Genomic DNA, 22,802 nt, shown 5'->3' with positions numbered 1-22,802 from the left:
ATTGAAGGCCTTTTCTGCATCCATTGAGATAATTATCTGGTTTTTGTCTTTAGTTCTGTTTATATGATGGATCATATTTATTGATTTGCATAATTTGAACTAACCTTTCATCCCAGGGATGAAGCCTACTTGATCATTGTTGATAAGTTCTTTGATGTGTAGCTGTATTTGGTTGGCCAGTATTTTGTTGAAGATTTTTGCATCGATGTTCATCAAGGATATTGACCTGAAATTTTCTTTTTTGTGTTGTCTCTCTGCCAGGTTTTTATATCAGGATAATACTAGCCTCATAGAATGAGTTAGGGAGGAGTCCTACCTTTTCTATTTTTTGGAATGGTTTCAGTAGAAGTGGTACCGGCTCTTCTTTGTGCCTCTGGTAGAATTTGGCTGTGAATCTGTCTGGTGCTGGACTTTTCTTGGTTGGTAGGCTATTTATTACTGCTTCAATTTCCGAACTTGTTATTTGTCTACTCAGGGGTTCACTTTCTTCCTGGTTCAGTCTTGGGAGGGTGTATGTGTCCAGAAATTTATTCATTTCTTCCAGATTTTCCATTTTAGATTCTAGATAATCATCTAGATTATCCATTTCTTCCTAGTTTATGTGCATAGAGATATTTATAGTATTCACTGATGGTTGTCTGCATTTCTGTGGGGCCAGTGGTACTATTCCCTTTATTTCTGATTATGTTTATTTGAATCATTTCTGTGTACTTTATTAGGCTAGTTAGAAGTCTATCGATTTTATTAAGTTTTTCAAATAATCAATGCCTGGATTTTTGATTTTCTGATGGGTTTTTCATGTCTCTATCTCCTTCAGTTCAGCTCAGACCTTGGTTATTTCTTGTCTTCTGCTGGCTTTGGTTTTTTGCTTGTTTGTTTTGCCTTGGTTCTCTGGTTGTTTTATTTGTGATGTTACGTTGTTAAGTTGAGATCTTTCTAGCTTTCTGATGTGGGCATTTAGTGCTATAAATTTTCCTCTTAACATTCTTTAGCTGCATCCCAGAGATGTGGGTACATTGTTACTTTTGTTCTCATTAGTTTCAAAGAACTTCTTGATTTCTACCTTATTTACATTATTTATCCAAGAGTCATTCAGGAGCAGGTTGTTCAGTTTCCATGTAGTTATGTGTATAACACACACAACTTGGTTGATGGGCACTTACATTGGTTTCATGTTTTTGCAATTGTGAATTGTGCTGCTATAAACATGTGTGTGCATGGGTCTTTTTCATGTAATGACTTCGTTTTCTTTGGGTAGATACCTAGTAGTGGAATTGCTAGGTTGAATAGTACTTCTACTTTTAGTTTTTTAAAGGAATCTCCATACTGTTTTCCATAGTGGTTGAGACAAAAGAGAAGCCTCACTTTGTGTAATGGTCTTTGGCTTCTGAAGCTTGGCTAAAACTAAAAACCATAAATAACTCCTCATATGCAAACCATATCTGAGAAAACATATTAGATATTCTAAAAGAAAAAGAAAAAACACATTATGAAAGCCAACTGCATCCTGAAGCAAAAAGTATCATGAGGATTTTGCCATATAATTTTGCCAGACTTTTTTTAACCTTGTTATTTTGACTAATAATGTATTTCCTCCTTGCTTCTATTACCAGAATTACCAATATTGTGCTCTAAAATTTGTTTTTCTCTAACATAGGAAAATAATAATATTTTACCACTTGAGAGGCTTAAATTACTATTATATTTCTTCATTAAGTATAGGAAAAGTTCAGGGAAAAAAGGAAAGTAAGAAATTTTGATGATAATAGAAATTCACTGCTTGGAACTAGACAGTTTTAAGAAATTCTATTTTAAATATACATAAACAATAGCATTGTTGAGGGTTGCCTCATGAGTGTTAACTCCTCTGAACCACTAAGTGGAGACTTTATCCACCTAAGTGGCCTTTAGATTCCTAGACAAAAAAGTAAAATGGCAAGAGGGAGACGGAGAGAGGGAGACAGGTCAAACCACACATTTGATGTGCAATGCTAGCAAAAAACCCCCAAAAACCATGCTTAAATGCAGGTGGATAATGTGAACAGGGAGTGGTATATCACAATGATTTACAACTACCTCTGCCTTGTATCCATTAGATGTCTTTATATCTTCATGACTAATAGCAACCACTAAGTTGCTATTAATTTAAGTATAGTTAATTTACTTAATTTAAGTATACTTAATAAAAAGTACTTAAATTAAGTATTTTTACTTAGTTAATGGGACACACTATAGTCTTGAGGCTGCAACTGATAGTTATCATATTATTCTTCACCACCCAGATTTCACTTAATCACAGCCAGAATGTCAGCTGATCAAGGTTATTTGCTTAGAGTGGGGAGGGGAGTGGGGGGCACTGGTGATTCATACTTTTATTGCTGTGTGCCTGATTTTTGATTGCCTTGATCTTGCCAGACTATGCTGATACAATTGCAAATTTGCTTTTATCACTGATAATAGAACACCAAAGATTACATGAGTGATGCTACTGATTTATAGAAATATTCTTCCTTACCTCTATTGTGTAAGAACAATACTGACTTACTTGCCTACTGTCCACTGGTGTGAATAAGTGATGAGATAGTGGTTGAAGCTTTAGATTCCCTGAAACTCTTGATAGTATCATGTCACAACACTATAACTTGTATACCTGGAAAGACCACTTATCTAACATTCTAGAGTTGTAGGGAAGAGAAGCTTGGATTATAAAGTAGCTTCCAGAAAGTGATGGGGAAAAGGGCCAATCTAACTTTCACTTCTTGTTTTGTAGACTTAGAATATTTTCTTTTATTTTGATTTTTTCTGAGATGGAGTCTCCCTTTGTCGCCCAGGCTGGAGTACAATGGTGTGATCTTGGCTCACTGCAACCTCTGCCTCCTGGGTTCAAGTGATTCTCCTGCCTCAGCCTCCCGAGAAGCTGGGATTACAGGTGCACACCACCATGCCTGGCTAATTTTTGTATTTGTAGTTGAGATGGGGTTTCACCATGTTGGCCAGACTGGTCTAGGACTCTTGGCCTGAAGATATCTGCGTGCTTCAGCCTCCCAAAGTGCTGGGATTACAGGGGTGAGCGACTGTGCCCAGACAGCATAGTTTACCTTTTAAAGCAAAAGTTTCATCTTGTTTAAGAATACCTCAAGCCTGTAGTTAATGACACTTTTCCTATACCTTACCTAAGCCTTTACCAGGCCATGACAAGATTCTATCAATCTATCATTTTCCAGATGATGTAATATACATTCGATTGTAACAATGGATCCTGTGTCAATTGTTACAACTCCTTTATTACAAAATGAGTTCCCTGGTGGATGATTATGTTGCATGGAATCCTATGTTGGTAATTCAGACACTGCATAAGCTCTTAGATAGTGGTGGCAGCAAAGGCATAATGGACTAAAGAGCAGATTAATATTTGGAATATTAGTCTATTTCAATAAGAACAAGCCAATAGTTCCTTCCAGGATGGAGGAGATTTGATATAACTGACTTGCCAACAAGGGGCTGGCTGGTCTCCTTAAGGAATAGCACCATACTATGGGTTTAGTAACTGCACTGACAAGTAGGGTACTCAGCTATATTTCCACCTGACTGGTCTCATTGAAAGGCCCATGGATAGTCTATTTCTAGCACCATAGCTGCGGTACTCATGAGCTTATTGAGCAAGTAGGGAGTATGGGTGGGTGTGAAGGCAGAGTCTTGCTAATATTCACTGTCAAGTGATTCTCTCCAACTGGTGGCTGAGACCCTCTTCTACCATGGCTTCTCTGATAGTCACTGACCTGAGACACAAAGACTTTTGGCCCATTTCCAGAGGTTCATACTCATGCTTCTGCCTCAGATTTTCTTGTCTTTAATCTTCCAATATTGCTACTTTGAGGTCTCAATTCAACAACTCAAAACACTTATCATGACCCAGGAGTATTACATACACACATGCACACACATATATGTATTTATAAAGAGAGAGAGAAAGAGAATTTTACTTGAGTCTACTTTTTGTAGACATAATGATCAAATACACTGATCTACTTCCTGAGAAAAGTTTTCCTCATTGCTATCATCAAAATATCTATCTATCACAGGTGAAATTGTGTGAAACAGAAGTATGTTTTTATTCTTACAAACATATAGAGATGATGCATCTATGAACCAGGACAGAGTTTTATTCTTCTCTGTCCATTTATTGAAGATCCCTTCCCCATCACCTTATGAAACCTTAAGTGTAAGCTGAAAGAATTTATAATGCAACAACGATAACAACATGATTGGTTTGGGCCAAGTATTTATGTTATATACTTTTAGCTTCTAGATCTGCATAGGGGCCATATCAAATGTATCATTTCCAACATATGAAAGATGGGTGCTGCTCCTGCCCAACAATGTGACTTGGAAGACCTGACAGTATCAATTTACAATGGACAGCTCCAGTTGCATAGTCACTGATGTCTGAGTCAGCGCCTAGGCTGTAATAGGCCCCAGGAACCAACAGGAGCTTCTTTTCAAGCAACTGTAAAAGAAAAAGAAATTACACCCAAACTTGAGAGTGTAGTCTGAAAATTTCTTACTTGGATCTGGCAGAGACTCCACAATGCATCTTTGTCTACGATGAGTACCTCTGGTTTACCTAGATCTACTGGATTATATGGCCTGAGTAGTAAGACAGTTTATACCATAGCCTAAATCTGGCACAAAGCCCATGCTTGCTTTGGGTCCCACCTAAAACTGGAATCCTTTTAAGTCACACAGTAAAAGGGTCAGAGTACTAGTTTTAAGTGTGTTGTGTCTTGTCTCTGAAATCCAAAGCAGTAGACCAAGAGCTGTGTTGTTTTAGTGGTATGGGATACAGGATATAGTAACATATTCTATTCATGGAGAGGATATCCTCCAGATCATCGAACTTTTAAAACTTCACTGACATGTCAGGCCCTGAATATTTGAAGGGTTTGTCTTCAACCATCTGTCATGCAATGTGCCTTTATGGGTGGTATGGTTTGACTCTGTGTCCGCACCCAAATCTCATTTTGAATTGTGATCCCTATGTGTCAGGAGAGGCATTTGGTGGGAGATAATTGGATTACGGGAGCAGTTTCCCCCATGCTATTTTCATGATAGTGAGTGAGTTATCAGAATATCTGATGGTTTAAAACTGTGGCACCTACCCCTTTGCTTTTTCTCTCCCCTGCCATCATGTAAGATGTGCCTTGCTTCCCCTTCATCTTCCATGATGATTGTAAGTGTCCTGAGGCCTTCCCAGTAATGTAGAACTGTGAATAAATTAAACCTCATTTCTTTATAAATTACCCAGTCTCGAGTAGTTCTTGATAGTAGTGTAAACACGGACTAATAGAATAGGCCAAGGTACTTGCTACTCATCGCTCTTCAGGTCCAATGAACATATCCTCTCATTTGCAGTGACATGGATAAACCTGGAGACCATTATGTTAAATGAAATAATCTAGGCACAGAAATACAAATACTGCATCTCTCACTCATTTTTAAAAAAATGGAATTGGAGGGCCAGACATGGGGGCTCATGCCTGTAATCTCAGCACTTTGGGAGGCCAAGGCAGGTGGATCACGAGGTCAGGAGATTGAGACCATCCTGGCCAACATGGTGAAACCCTGTCTCTACTGCAAATACAAAAATTAGCTGGGCGTGGTGGTGAGAGCCTGTAGTCCCAGCTACTCAGGAGGCTGAGGCAGGAGAATCACTTGAACCTGGGAGGTGGAGGTTGCAGTGAGCCGAGATTGTACCACTGCACTCCAGCCTGGGCAACAGAGAGAGACTCTTTCTCAAAAAGAAAAAGAAAAAGAAAAAAGAAAATGGAATTGGAATTTTTACAGAATTGATCCCATAGAAATAGAGAATAGTGGAATGATGGTTACCAGAGGTTGGCATGATTGGGGAGTAGGGGAGATGATTGTCAGAGTACAGAAAATTACAGTCAGATAAAAGGAAAAAATTCAAAAACATATTGCACAATATGATAACTATTGTAGTTAATGATGGTATACTGTATTCTTGAAAAATGATGATAAAGAATGTTAAGTGTTCTCACCACAAATCAATAATTTTCATTTTCTTCAACTGTGTCTACTCTGCTGATTATCCCATCTAGGCAGTTTAAGTATCAGTGACTTTTTTTTTTTTTATCATAGAGTTTTTAGAATTTTAATTTGTTTCTTTTTCAGGATATTTTTGTAGATCTTATCTTAGGACTTTTGAATTACTTCTTTGCTTATCAGTTTAGACAAGTGTATTTTACTTTCTCTCGTAGATTGTTGATCTCTTTTACCAAATTTTTGGCATTTTTAGTTATGTTATTTTCCTGTTAGATGATCCTTTTTATGATGCATTTTTCTCTTGTTTTGTAATGTTTTGTTTAATGTTTTGAACACATATCTAGCGAGGCTTTATTTAATTTCTTATGGCTGTAGGATACTCTTTTGTATTTTTATTGGTTACCCAGATCCCAGATTAGGACAGACAAGCTTCTTTGTCAACTCCTTGTGATGCAGACAATTTTCTCTGTGAGTCTTTCATAGATAAAGTTTATGAAGGGGTAACATTTCAAAATTCCAATCTCAGGGATAAAGTTTATGAAGGGGCATCATTTCCAAATCCCAGTCTCACAAAAGTCCTGGTCCTCACCTTCTGCCATAGTATGAGTATTTAACTCAAAATCTTAGGTTACTAAAGTTGAATTCTTTCCTGCTTCTCCACCCACAATAGCCCTATAGTTGCGTTCCGTTTTGACTTCTCTGGTTTTCACTTGTCTCTGCATTTATGTAACCTAGAGATTCCTTTTCTTTGTTGAGAGCTGAATTTTGTATCTTGAAGAATGTTTATTATCCACATGTTAATTAATGTACATTAATTCTAATTCTTATTTCCACATGTTTTTAAAGAAAGTTTAAAAAGAATTTGATGTTCCATATTTCAGGAAATGTTTATAGATGATTGAAAATTTTACATGTACAAAAACAGGAAAATTGTAACATAATATAAATCTTTATACACTTATATCCAATATTGACAATATTGTTTCATCTATATCCTACTCATTCTTGCCCACATTATTTTGGACATGTTTCAGACATGAAATAATTTCACTCACAAGTATTTCTGTATATATATCTGAAATAAAGGAATTTTTCTTTGGTAACACACAATATTCATATCACATTTAAAATTATTCATAATACCTTATCTTCAAATATCTCATTATCACATATATGTATGAAACAAACATTTTACAAGGGTATTTTTTAAAGAAACAGAATCATCTGTGCTGTGTAGTTTTATACAGTGTAATTTAACTTATACCTCTGATGTCTCTACTTTCTGTAAGTTGGATCTACAGCCATGATCTCATTTGTGTTCAATTTTTTTTTTGCAGTAATACTTCTTAGGTAATGTAATATTCTTTCATCAGGAGACATATGGTGTCTGGTTGTCTCTATTTCTATGATATTAGCAGCTGTTCATGTTTAATGACTAAAGCCATTCATTAAATGGGATTTGCTAACTAGTGATATTCTAAATTTAACATTAATTCTTAACTTAATAGCTGAGCTACTTCTATAAAGAGCAACTTTTCCCTTCTCCAGTGACAGAATGTATATAGGAAAGCAGAATTAAATTTATCACTTAGTTAGTAGCTTGCAGAATAATGTATTTTTTTCCCTAGGATTAACCTTCTTAATAATATTTGATAAACTCATGGTTTTAATCATATATGATGTGTTGTATATATCATGATTGTTGTTGCTATTAGCATCAATGAGAACATCTTCACCAGGAAAAATAGAAATAGAATATCATGTAATTATCTGCTTGTTTTATTTTACATTATAGAATAAAAATTTCAAGTAAGAATACCATCAATATCCTACCATCTACAATATAACTACTAAAGAAGAGTTTTTAAATTCTTTTGTCCTGGCCAGGCACAGTGGCTCATTCTTGTAATCCCAGCACTTTGGGAAGCCAAGGCAGGTAGATCACTTGAGGCCAGGAGTTTGAGACCAGTCTGACCAACATGGCAAAACCCCATCTCTAAATATTAAAAAAATACAAAAATTATTGTATCCCCCATTAAAAAATACAAAAATTATTGTTTCCACATGAAAAAATTCAAAAATTATCTGGGCATGGTGGCATGTGTCTGTAGTTCCAGCTACTTAGGTGGCTGAGGCAGGAGAATCGCTTGAACCCAGGAGGTGGAGGTTTTAGTGAGTGAGCCAAGATCAGGCCACTGCACTCCAGCATGGGCGACAGAGCTAGATGCTGTCTCAAAAAAACAAAGAAAAAAAATTCTTTTCTGCTTATGCTATAATTCAGTACAGATATGCAAATTATCATGTTCTTTTAATTCACTTAGAATAGATCCTTTCTGTATTGATATATCACGAACTATATGCAAATTTAGATTTGTTTGTTTTGTTTTCATTTTAGAGATTTCTTTCTTTTTAAAATGCAATTTTGTTTTATGTTCATAAAAATATTAGAAATTTCAAACTTAAATATCTAAAGCAATATATCTTCAAAGAAGTTCTATACATGCCTCCTGTATTGCCACCTTTTTAAATAGCCATCTTTAAAATTTTATGTATATATATTTATGTCTTCTGATTTATTTTAAAAAATGAGAGTGTACCATATACTTTCCTCAACTCTTTTTCATCTTAATAATATATCTGGGATATTGTATGGCCTAATAACAGAAATATTTATTCTTTATTATAATTGAAAAACATGCCACCATGTGGATTATGTTTATTCAACCATTGTTCATTCAACCAATGCCTTAGAAATAAGAGTTTTTGAGCAGACCGTTTAAAATGCACGTTGTTACACACATAGTAGAGTATTATTTTTATTTCATATTCTGGATGCATTAATTTCTACATTAATTTCTATTAATGTAGTCTAAGTATTTGAGATTAAAATTAGTAACAATAAAATTATCTCTTACAGTAAATATCATTGGATGTTGCATAATCTTATTAATCTCATTCTAATTACTTGAAACACATCTAGAAATTTATATATAGTTTTGTTATATTTCACTTTTTAAAGCTAAGCCCATATTTTTAGATTAAAAAGAACTTTCAAAATTTTGAGTTTTGTATCTATTAGGTGTGGACAAATTACAAATTTGACGAATACACTTTCTATTATTTCATTAAAGTATTTGGTAAAATTGAAATACATTTCCAAATCAAATATATAACCTGAGAATACTCTAACAGTACTTCTGCCTGAGACACTGACCATCAGTCAGTCATATTAAGGGTAGTTTTCAGTCAGAAATGACTCAGCAGGAACATTACTCTCCCAAATTATAGTATTTCTTTAAATATTCCTCAGAGTAAGTAGACTTTTTAAAAGTATTTAGATTTTTTAAAATCTAAAGTATATACAAAAAATTAAAATTATGCCATGAGTGTAAACAGATTTGAATCTAGAAATAGCAAATGTCTAAGATATTAACAAAATGTCGACTGAACAGACCAGGTATTGCCAAACATCTGGAAAACAAGATGCATTAGTTGTAATATCCTAGATTTTTATAGTGCTTTTACATTTACCTAGCACCCCCTTCTCTAATTTACTAGACCCACATAACAACTCTGCAAAGAAAAGGGCAAATCCAACCAACCCCATGGGAAAACTCTAACTGAGAAAGGAACAACTTTCTGTAGTGAATATATTAATACAGTTAGTTAACTGATGGGCAAATTTTACTACTCATCTATTCTAATTTCATGACAAATGTCACAAAAAAAACCAGATAAATAAGGGCAAGGCTCTGTGTCATTTTGTGAACCTGTGTAAAGCCAGCCTTTAACTGGCGTCTTAAAGAATTATCTGAGGGAATCTGAAAACTGAAGCCCTGAAAATAGAGTTCATATTAAATTGACTCCAGTATCAGCTACTGTTTTTTTTTTTTTTAAATAGAGACAGAGTCTCGCTCTGTCACCCAGGCTAGAGTGTAGTGGCATGAACCAACTAATTTTTAATTTAATTTTTATTTTTGTGGAGATGGAAAGGTCTTGTTATGTTGTCCAGGCTGGTCTTGAACTCCTAGCCTCGGATAATTCTCTCTCTTTGGCTTCCCAAAGTGCTAAGATTACAGGCATGGGCCACCATACCTGGCCAACTAAGTTTCTTTTTCAGCAGCAATTATAATTGATAAGATGATGAACTATACACACACACACACACACACACACACACACACACACACACACACACGTATTGAACGGGAAAATACTAAACAGTAACATAATTTCAAGTCAAGACTCTTTTGTTTTTTTTTTTTTTTGAGGCGGAGTCTCGCTTTGTCGCCCAGGCTGGAGTACAGTGGCGCCATCTCTGCTCACTGCAAGCTCCGCCTCCCGAGTTTAGGCCATTCTCCTACCTCAGCCTCCCGAGTAGCTGGGACTACAGGCGCCCACCACCACGCCCGGCTATTTTTTTTGTATTTTTTAGGAGAGATGAGGTTTCAACGTGTTAGCCAGGATGGTTTCGATCCTCCTGACCTCGTGATCCACCCACCTCGGCCTCCCACAGTGCTGGGATTACAGGCTTGAGCCACCGTGCCCGGCCAAGTCAAGACTCTTAAAACCACTACAGTTAGATACTATGCTGGAATTCAAGAAAACCGTATAAAGAATTTGTAAAAATGAATTTTCTTCCCCATGATCATGAAACAAGCTGAGTTTCTAAAGCTATTTTGATTCTGAGCTATGGTAAATTAAGAGTGTAGAGGTGGAATGTGCCCAATAAATCATCCTACAGAAACGTGAAAGTGTAGAATTCCCCAGGAAAGCAGGCACAGGCAACAAATACTCAGCCTGGTGGTGGCCTCTCTTGTATCACCTGGTAATACAGTGAAGGCAGAGACCCGTCCAGCTCAAAGAAGTCCAGGATTTTGGTAACTTCAGGATTCCTGCTGGTGTCATGCTGACAGCTGATGTGTCTCAGTCCAGATAAAACAAATAGGTTTCCATAACATTTTATCTGGGTTAACTTCCCTCGGCTATTTCTTCTCACCTTGGCGCCTATTCTTTCTCACCAGAACGACCTAAATGCAATAATAAAACAGGGTGGCTGTTATCAGCAAAGGAGATGAAGTAGGATTTCTTCTCATTCACTCATTATTAGCCATTGAGATGCCCAGGTGTTGGCCAAAAGTTTCTGAAAGCCTCTTCCATTCCGGCTGTCTTGAATCAATAGCTTAAGGGGTGTGCACATCCCCCTCAGTATAAAATCTCAATAGATAAGCACATTGAGTACATCGATCCAACGTTGCAAATATAAAAATTTCAATTTTACTCATAGTCTGATGACAAACCAACAATAAACTATTCCAAGAAAAAGGGCGTATAAAGTAGTGAAAGCCATAGCAGTGATTATGAAAGTCACTTTCTTAGAGAAGTAAGAGCGATATAGAATGAAGGCCAAACTGGCAATATGGGTTTAAAGCATTTTATACCTTTGTTCCTTTAACAGTAAGCCCAGTGTATTTTGCTCAATTCCCGTTTGAGTGATTGATTATTTTAAGCCCCATAAGAAGAAAAAATTAACAATTGACCAGCATGGAAACCTATAAAGAGTTGCTAATATATGCTAATATATGAGTGAAGTGTAAGTATGTAAATAAGCAATATGGGAGATTTAATTAGAATATTCTGTGATTCTCAGGTCTTTATCTATGAAATGGAGATATAATATCCTGAAGGTTTGCTGAGATTGTTATGTTATAAATAATACCTAGGGTTCAACTGATATTAAATACATAGTTACTATTATGATTTGTAAATTGTAGTAGTAACTATTTGTTTAAATCAGTTGAGAATTCAGATAAATTTATGTAGAAAAGGAAGAGTGATGGTAAAGCAGATGTCCATGTGACTCCAGAGCTATTAAACTAAAACACAAATGTGATATATAAAGTAATTAAAAAGAGTGTTTATGTTTGTTAGATTTTCTTTCTCTTGCTCCAATTACAGCTTTTTCTTATACATTGATAAAATACATACCATGTTAGGAGTAGAAAATAAATAAATTCAGACAGACTTAGCATGTGGAAAAATGAATAAGCACTTGGACTTTAACATTAGAAGTAATTCTCTCCAAAAAACAGAAAATACATTCTACCCACTTCATCCACAATCCCCACAGAGTCAATGCAGGATCTTCCAGAGAAATGGTACATTGTCATAAGCCTCAACCGTCAAAGAAGAATGACATCCTTAAAAATAGGAAACTTTGAAATAAATGAGGTAATGAGAATGAGATAATCTTAGAATGTTAGGGATGAAAGAATATCAGAAGCACAGTCAATAAATGGTGCTGGGAAAACTGGATATCCACATGCAAAAGAATGAAATTGTACCCTTTTCTTACACCATATACAAAAATCAACTAAAAATGCATTAAAGACTTAACTGTTATATCTGAAACCATAAAATTCCTAGATAAAAACATAGGGAAAAAGCTCCTTGATATTGGCCCTGGCAATGATTTTTGGATAGGACATCAAAAACACAGACAACCAAAGCAAAAGTAAACAAGTGTTACTATATCAAACTAAAAAGCTTCTGCACAGCAAAGGTAACAACAAAATGAAAAAGCAACCTATGAAATGGGAGAAAATATTTGCACATCATATATCTGGTAAGGGGTTAATACCTAAAATATACGAGAAGTTTACACCACTCAATAGCAAAAGCAACCCCACCCCCAAACCCCCACAAATCCAAATAACCTGATTTTTTAAAATGAGCAAAAGGCTTGAGCAGATATTTTCCCAAAGAAGACAAAAAATGGACAACAGGTATATGAAAAGGTGCTCAACATCATTAATCATTAGAGAAACACAAATTAAAACCACAATGAGATATCATTTCACACTTGTTAGGATGGCTTTTATAAAAAGACAAGAGGTAACAAGTATGTGGATAACAATGGTGTAGAGGAAACGAAACCCTCGTACATGGTTTATGGGAATGAAAACTGGTACAGCCATTATGAGAAACGGTATGGAGGTTCCTCAAAAAATTAAAAATAATACTACCATATAATCCAACAATCTAACCTTGGGGCATCTATCCAAAAGAAACAAAATTAGTATATGGAAGAGATATATGTACTGCCATATTCATTGAGGCATTACTCAGCATACCCGAGATGAAGAAACAATTTTAGTGTTCATTGACAGATGAATGAATAAAGAAATTATGGTACATATTACAATGGAATACTATTGAGCCATAAAAAGGAAAGAAATTCTACCATTTGCTACAACATGAATAAACCTGGAGGACATTATGTTAAGTGAAGCAAGCCAGACACAAAAAGACAAATACTGTATGATCTCACTTATATGTGGAATCTAAAGCAGTTGAACTTACAGAAGCAGATAGTAGAATGGTGGTTGCCAGGGGTCAAGGACTGGGAGAAATCTGTCAGAGGATACACATTTTTAGCTATAAGATGAACATGTTATAGGGATCTAATATACAGCATAAGTGGTAATGGCTATTTTAATTTGGTTATAATAATTGTTACATAATGTGTATGTATATCAAATCAAATCATTACATAAAGTATTTGTATATCATATTGTTATAATAATCATTACATAAGTATATCAAATATATACCTTGAATATATTCAATCTTTATTTGACAATGAAATGTTTTACATTTGAAAAATCACACAATACTGTCAGCACTTGAACATTCTCAGCCTTGCTGTCTCCTCTACAAACATCCTGAGTGACCAGAGACCACAGGTGTTAGTTGAGTGCAACAAAGCACACTTTATGATGTGCTTGAATGAGACAAAGGCCCTACCTCTTCACCTTTAATATAAAGCATTTAGCATGGTGCCTAGCATGCCCAGGAGTCACTAAAGTAAATGTTTACTTGGCAAATACATACTCCAAATGAAATAGCAACAGAAAGAACAATTTAAAAAATCATTCAGTAAATATTTTCTCGAATGATTATTTTTTAAAAATATTTTTTGTAAATATTTTTACCAAACAATGGGTTTCTTTACCCATTGTTCTAAAAACGTTAGCAGCTAAAACTTTTTTGTATCATAAAATGTCCTCAGATATATCAGAAGAGCTGACATTCACATGCTTTGCTATGTGATGGCTGCCTAAGTATATTTTATGAGTAATCTGAACATGGATTTTTTCTAAACAAAAATATATAAACAAAATTTGTTTTCAGAGGCAACATATTAGAGCAGATAAATCTATTTCTGTAACAGGAAATCTGGACTGTAATATGTGAACACCTAATACGTAGTTAGAGGTAGTAACTGTGTGTAGTAATCGTCATTCTCTTCTTTATTTTTAGGTGTCAAATATAAATAAAATATAATAATACAAATAAATAATACAGAAATAACTTATGCTTCATATGGCAAGTTTCAATAGACTTGAATTTCATTTTTTGACTTGTTAATATGATACCACCTTTTGTAACAGGGAAAATTTTCTACTGAGAAGTTTGGTTGCATGATCCTCAAACAGAGGTAATCGTAATGCATGGGACTATTAGAGCGAAATTCAAATTTTATTCAACTGTCCTTAATCTGGCTGATACTGATGTATCCTTGGAATGTGTAAACTGACAAAGAGATTCTTGGCGATTCCCAATGTGTAGAGAAGCAGGGATTAAATTCACATGGCTTTTGTCACTTAAAAATGAGTCAAGTTAGAAATAGTTGAAGGTGTCAAACATTTTTGAGTGTATGAGAAGCCACTGTAGTTTTCAGAGCAACTACACAGTATAAATTCTAAATGTAAGAGCATGTGATTTCCAAATTGATTTATTTATGCAAATAATTTACCTCTGTGTCTTGTTTTACTTATGTTGTAGGATGGCATTTTTGAAGTTTAGCTTAGGTAATTTTTTTTCTGTTATTTTCTTTTGCTAATTGGACTCTGATTAACTCAGGTATGAGGGCTCAAGAATGGCATGATACAGCAGAAGTGCAGAAACAGAAAAAAAGTAAAGCACTGTTGCTTTTGAATGTAAAATATTAAAGCCTTAATGAAATGGTGCACACTCATGCACATAGACAATTACTGTGGGAAAATATACAAAAAGAGATAAAAGATTCTCATGCTAGAACACAGAAATATCCTGGAGTTAGAGGGATTGGAGAAAAATAAAGGAAATATAAACAGTAACATGAGGGTCCCAAAAGGAAGGACTAAGGTACAAATTATACAAGAAAGTGTACCAGGTACACTTGCACCTTGGAGAAAGAAAATGTACAAGGTACAATTGTACCTTGGATATACAAAATGTATATGGAAGAGTCAGCATTCAGAATGCTCCTAGTCACTAGCAGCCACTTGACGAAATCTCATCCATTACCTACACCTGGGAACTAAATGCTTAGCCATGCAGAATCCCTAGTCTACAAGCATCGATCAACAAGCATTACCTGTGCCGAGAATTAAATATAACTTCACTCTCCACTAGCCAAGAGGACTTCCTTAGGCAGCAGGAAGGGTGCTTCCTTTAGAGTTTCCAGGAATGATGAAGCCATTTAACTCTCTTTAGTCCCCACTTGACTAAGAAGGCCTGGATAGAAAGCTTCCTTCGTATTTGGCAGAACATGAGAAAGCTCTGTGATGGATAGCAGAACTTTGGATATCATTAGAGAAAAATTGCACTGGACAGAGTTAAACAGGCAAGGAAGATATTATTCAAGACCACTGCAACAGGGTCAAGACTAATGTAATAGGAAAGAGAGCTTGAACTCAACTCAGACTACAACAGGGACAAGTGAAGGTTTATAGTCAATGTGCAGAGTGAAGGAATGGATGAGAAATTACTAAGGAGAACTTGGTTAGGTATTAGGGATAGGGGAAGAGGAACTTGGTTAGGTATCAAGAGTAGGGGAAGAGGAACTTGATTGGGTATTAAGGGTTAGGGGAGGCTCTCTAAATTGGCTTAGCAGGATTCTTTGATAAAACTAGGCCCAGCGGGCCAAGAATGGGACCAAACCAAGGCCTAGTTGAAAAGGGATGTTTGGTCAGGGAGAGAGTCCTTGTCAATATCTACTGGAAGAAGGTGCTATGGAAGGAGCGTCACCCTTTCTCCCCACGACCCACTTGGCAACTCCTGTCACTCAATACCCTCACAGTCCTCCTTGCCTCACTGAGTCTATAATTACACTCTTTAGACTGAAAAACCTGAGAAACACACTGCCTCAGTAACATATTCATTTTTCATGAATTATTTGTCCTACCCGATGATACCATGCCTAGGGCGAAACTCCTTGCCACTGGCCTCTATTGTGAAGGAAAATCATCAGGTTAAATGTTTTAGGAATTTAAATCTTCCAGCTAATATTTCTTTAGTTTGACAATTCAGCATTCTGCATGATACTTAGAATAGGTGTATATATATTTAAAATTAACAACTTCTACCCAGTATTTTGTGAATCCAGACCAATGGTTCTTATCTCATGGAATTACCTGGGTCACTTCGTAAACGTATAAATTCTCAGTCATAGTTCTGGACGAACTGAATGAGAATATATCCAGCATGGCTTGGGGATGGGGTCAGCCTTATGTATTTTTACCAAGTTCCCAGTAAATTGTGATGACTATACACATTTTTGAAACAGTAATGTCGAGAAGTGTCCTCCAGGGTGGTACTGACACACCAGAGCTCAAAATGAGATTGTTGGATCACCAAAATACATAAATCATAAAGAAATAGATTGCCTTAGAGATTGCTTTGGAGACTACAACATATTTGTGAAAATTATATAAGTTTAGTTTAGTTGTAATTAATAATAATTGAGTGCATTCTATTTGCCAATCTCTATACATGAGATGAGGTAATCCTTACACTGGCTCTATGATATCACTCTCTTTACTTAAAACTGAGGCATTAGAAGTTAAGTAGTGTTGTCAAGGTCATGTAGAATGTGACAGGCCAGAAATAACACTGAAATGCACAAAAGTCACTTCTTTCTTCTATTATGTAATAAAGCCTCAACTTTTTTTTTTTATCTATTAAAACTTTTATTTTTAATTAGTAGTCACAGTTACCTGAAGAGTTTGGAAGTAAAAGAAAGATAAAATTTTAAAAAAATCATCTATATGCTCATTATGCTGTTAACTAATGTTAATATTCTAAAATATTCTTATATCCCTATGTGTATTTTCACTTGATATACATAGCTTTTATTTGTGATATAATGTATACATCTAGAAATATGATGTTCAGCTTAAAAATATTTGCCATACAAATTTTCCATTTCACTATGAAATCTATAAAAATTTCACTCTCAATGGTTGCCTAATATTCTATTAGTGCAATGTAACTATTCTTCTGTTTTTGGACTCTTTGTTTTCCGTTTTTAGCTATTATAAAAAACACTGGATACTTCAATTAAATTCTTTAAAAATAACATTTAATAAACATATATACACATATGCACACATATCAATATTTGTGCAAATATCTATTACTTTAGGATATATTCCTAAAAGACTTGTTAAAAAGAGAAAATAATGTAACAATTCTAAATACATTGTGTAAAATTCCTTTCTAGAAAGCCATATGTCTTAGCTTGAGCTTCTATAACAAAATACTATTCACTAGGTGGCTTAAACAATAGAAATTTATTTCTCACACTTCTGGAGGCTAGGAAGTCTGAGATTAAGATGTTGGCTAATATGGTTTTTGGTGAAATGCCTTCTTCTGAGCTTGCGAACAGCTGCTTTCTTGTAATATTCTCACATGGCAGAAAGAAAGAGAGCTCTGGTCTCTTCCTCTCCTTTTAGTAACACTAATCCCATCGCGGGGCTCTACCATCATGACCTCATCTACTAACCCTACCTAGCTCCCACAGGCCTGACCTCCTAATACCAATACATTAGGGGTTAGGGTCTCAACACTTGAACCTTGGAGGGACACAGGAACTCACTTCATAACAACCTGTAAACTTACAATAGCAATGTATGAAGTGATTTTTATTATATTCATTCCTTCATTGAATAGTATCATTTTTCCTCTTTGCTAAAATGATAAGAAAGTGATATCTTAATATAGTTTTCATGCTTCTGTTAAAGATTTCTTTTTGTTTGTTTGTTTTGAGAAAGAGTCTCGCTCTGTCGCCCAGGCTGGAGTGCAGTGGCACAATCTCAGCTCACTGCAATCTCTGCCTCCCGGGTTCAAGCGAATCTCCTACCTCAGCCTCCTGAGTAGCTGGGATCACAGGTGTGCACCCCCATGCCCAGCTAATTTTTGTATTTTCAGTAGAGATGGGGTTTCACCATGTTGGCCAGGCTGTTCTCGAACTCCTGACCTCAAATGATCCGCCCGCCTCAGCCTCCCAAAGTGCTGGGGTTATAGGCCTGAGCCACCTCGCCTGGCCTGTTAAACATTTTTTATACTTTTTTTTTTTTTTAATAAACAGTATGTCTGTATCGTGGGTTTTTCCTTAGAATTTTCATCTGACAACAATGACAACAGCAGAAGCTAACATTCTATGGAACATTACTCTTTGCCATCACTATCTGAATGTTTTACAGGAGTTATCTGATGTGCTCCTAATAAACACTCTTGCTGTCTTCATTTTATTTATTAGGAAACTGAGGCCCAGAGAGGTGAAGAAAATTACCCAAGGCTGCACAACTAGCATGTTCTCTCTTTATATCAATGTTGAACAATATTTTTTCTATAATAATGTGTTTTTGTTTTTGTAGATAACTTCTCAAGTTTATTTATCTTTCAATTTTATTCATTTTTGTGTAGAAATTAAATGTTTCTATGTGATCAAATTATCAACTTGTTGAATGATTTCTTTCTTTGTTTCAAAGATTAAATAGTATCTGCTCTATTTTGGAAAATAATATTCTACCATAATTCTAGTTTTTAAGATAAAAACTAGATTGGAATATATTATATAAATGACATAAGATGCGAACCTGAACTTAGACTATTTTCCATGATAACCCATACTTTAAAATTGATTTATTGACTAACACTTTATTTTCCTGTTGCCTCGTGATTTTTCTTTATTATATGCCATATCACATATATACACTCTATTATATTATTTTATATTCTCTTGAAGACGTATCACTCTGTTTCAATTATTATAGTAGTATAAACCTTTTAAATACTGGTTAAAATGATGTCTAGAATTCTGATCAGTGTTCTATCCGGGAGAATATTTTCTCAAAAAAGGAATGAAGAAGAAAATGAAATTATAAGACACACACAAAAAATCAGAGGCCAGTAAAATGAAATCTATGAGGTTGTGATGCCATATTAGGTAATGATATTGGAGTGAAACACAGTATAAATCTACAGATAATATTACTGTGTAGGCCGGGCACAGTGGCTCACGCCTGTAATCCCAGCACGTTGGGAGGCTGAGGAGGACAGATCACGAGGTTAGGAGATTGAGACCATACTGGCTAACATGGTGAAACCCCATCTCTACTAAAAATACAAAATATTAGTCGGGCATTGTGGTGGTGGCCTGTAGTCCCAGCTACTCAGGAGGCTGGGGCAGGAGAATGGAGTGAACCCAGGAGGCGGAGGTTGCAGTGATTCGAGATCGTGCCAATGCACTCCAGCCTGGGTGACAGAGCGAGACTCTGTCTAAAAAAAAAAAAAAAAAATTACTGTGTACTGTACTATGTTATGCACCTGAATGTAACTTTCAATGCTCTAATATCTTTTCTGGTCTGAACATTATAGTTTTAGGGTTTCATTGGCCAATAAAACATGGCTTTGGACAAAATGCATATCAGAACTCATTAGAATTGTGTTTCCGATTTTTGGTTAGTACAGGCTTCCCTACTCAGATTTTTCTAGCATTTGAAATTTTCATCATTTTGCAATACCTTAGTCTTGGACATTGATACATTCCCTCCACAAAAATGATATACTACCTCTTTGCACTCCATCTGTTATAAAAGAGTCACACACCGGAAATTTAGTCAAATCTTGGAATATTTTTATCCCCGGTCAATTTTTTATCCATATTCAGTAAAACTGACACTGAAAAGGTACATAGGTTGCATGTGTTTTATAACTAAACAATTCAATTAAAATTCACAAAGATGTATTAAGCTTCTACTGTATGTCTAACATTGTGCTTTAGGCTAAAGACAGAAAAATCCACAAACATAGGCCTGAACAAGAAGAGTTTCTTTCTCTGCTGAATGCTTAAATAGGCCACATAACAATGGTTGTGAAATAATTAAACACAAATGTTCCCCTGTGCTGCCACAGGAAAAGCAGACCTTGCTTAAGGAAACATCTCTACCCAATGGGGAAATTTATATGCAACTGAGACACTAATCAGAAAATAAAAATATCCTTTCTTGCCAAAAACCAATTTTAACTCCAGCATTGATACCCACTCATTATCACAATACACATAATCCAAACATAGAACAGAGCATAAAGATGTTGACAACAGGCCATCCAAATACACTAAGTGAATAATAGTGGCGATTTTACAGCTCTGTTGCATTAAACAAACCTCTGAATAAATCAGTGGATAAAGTCAGCACTGAAAGTGAACTTGTGGCTTAGTAGAAAAATTGAACAAGAACCCTGAAACAATCTCTCATCCTAAGGCAGAGAGCCTGGGATAGGACGTATGGGACATAGGAAAAAACGATGGTAAAAGAAACCTTTAGAACTAAGGCAAATCTTTGATGAGTAAGAGCTGGAAACTCATGGCAGAACCGCTTCACTTTAGAGACTTCAGCATTTGCTACATATTTTCGGTAGCAATAAACAGAGTGTGAGTTATCATGAAGGCAATAAAATGATCTGGTCAAAAGAACTAAGGTAATGAATTGCAAGTAAACCGGATAAAATGGACCTACTTTTTAAAGTATACCAAACTCCAGCAACATGCAATTTACCCATATAACAAACTGGCACATGTACTCCCTAAACCTAAAAAAAGAAGTTGAAAAAGAAAAAAAAAAAAAAAGCCAAAAGTTTAATACTCTACCTTAGGGAAATCAGGTAAGCACTTCCCCTATTCTCCAGGTGCCATCCCTAATAAGACTTCTGCTGTAATAGGCCACATATTACATTCCCATGTAAGAAAATCACTGTTTCTCTTAGGATTTTACTTAAACTTTCTTGACCTGATGTATTGGTAGTGTCAAGTCAAAACACCTAAAATATCTTTAAAGAAGACATATTCCACCCTATTTAATACATCCCTCTTCTATTTCAGCTGACACTATTGACAAAATACTCCTGGAAATTACAGCAATAATAGTTTTATCCTCAAGAGGAACCATAACCGTAATGTTAAACCCTCAATCCGTGGGATGTGTCCTTTAGCATCCCACTTCCTTGGAATAAAAGAAGATTGGGGAAGGTGTTTTGGATGAGCCATGTCCAGCCTCATGTTATTCTTCATTGCTCTTAACATCCTCAAAGTACCCTATGAGACTATCTATGTCTTAGAACCTGGAGCAAGAAATACAGAAGAGCCTCGTGAGGACTGGAACTGTGGCCTGAAGAGTCAGAAATCCACCCAGTTTACTTCCTCTAATCTACATAGTCTTTCTCTCTCTTTTTCCTTCTCTCATTTCTATCTCTTTCTCCACTTCCCTCTCTCTTTCTCTATCTCTATCTCTGTCTTCCTCCCCTTCCATCTGTGTCCATCTCATTTTCCATATTAGTCCTTTCTGCTTTATTATGTCTATAACACCTCATACCCATCTCTACAGGGCTTCTCAAGGAAAGCAATCAACTGGGTCTTGTCTAGTTACTTAAAGTCGTATATATTTCCAATACTAGATGGAGAATATGATTGGCCCAGCTTAGGTAAATTCTCTCTTGCTGATTCAATTAGGGGCACTAAAAATGATACTAGAGGTCTGGAAGACAAATATTTTTGTGATAAAGCAGAAACAAAAAGATGAGAAAATGAAATAATCAACCTCTTTATATATTGCTGCTATTGACAGTGTCCGAGTAAAACCTCTTGAGCAGTCAGGCTATGCAGCCAGGAGGTTGGAATAAGAATCTGTACGGTTTTTAAATTGGAGATAAAGACATAAAATCCACAGTTATAAAATATTAATAGCAATAGTATTAAAGACTTGATGCATCACATTAAAATTTTTAATGAAATGACTAATTGTGCAATGAACCATTGAGCACTTTTCATATAAAAGGCACTTTATTATCTATGATATGTTGCACGTTATATATCACATTATGCTTACTATATATTACATATTCTATAGAATATATATTACATCACATGTAATAGAGGCTACATTACATAATACCATATATATGTGTATGTACACACACGTATATAAAATATCATATAACATTTAAACTATGAGGTAGGTTCTAATTTATCACCAATAAACAAGAAAACTAAAATCTATTTAATTCATTTATTTGTATTGTATATATTTAATGTGTATAGCATAATGTTTTGATACACATATATGCAATAAAATGATTACCACAGTCAAGCAATTAACATATCCATCACCGCACATAGTTACCTTTTTTTGTAGTAAAATCACCTAAAATCTACTCCATTAGCTACTTTTTAGTATATGATACAATATTATAACTATATTCCTCATGCTGTGCATTCAGTCTCTAGACTTTTTTTTATCCTACATAACTACAAGTTTGTACTCTTTGACATTCATCTCTCCATTTTTCCCTTTCTGAACCCCTGGTAAGCACTGTTATACTGTTTCTATATATTTGACATTTGAAAAACATTC

Source organism: Macaca thibetana, chromosome 2, assembly GCF_024542745.1.
Source record: "Macaca thibetana thibetana isolate TM-01 chromosome 2, ASM2454274v1, whole genome shotgun sequence".
Taxonomy (NCBI): domain Eukaryota; kingdom Metazoa; phylum Chordata; class Mammalia; order Primates; family Cercopithecidae; genus Macaca; species Macaca thibetana.
This window is presented reverse-complemented; position numbering follows the sequence as displayed.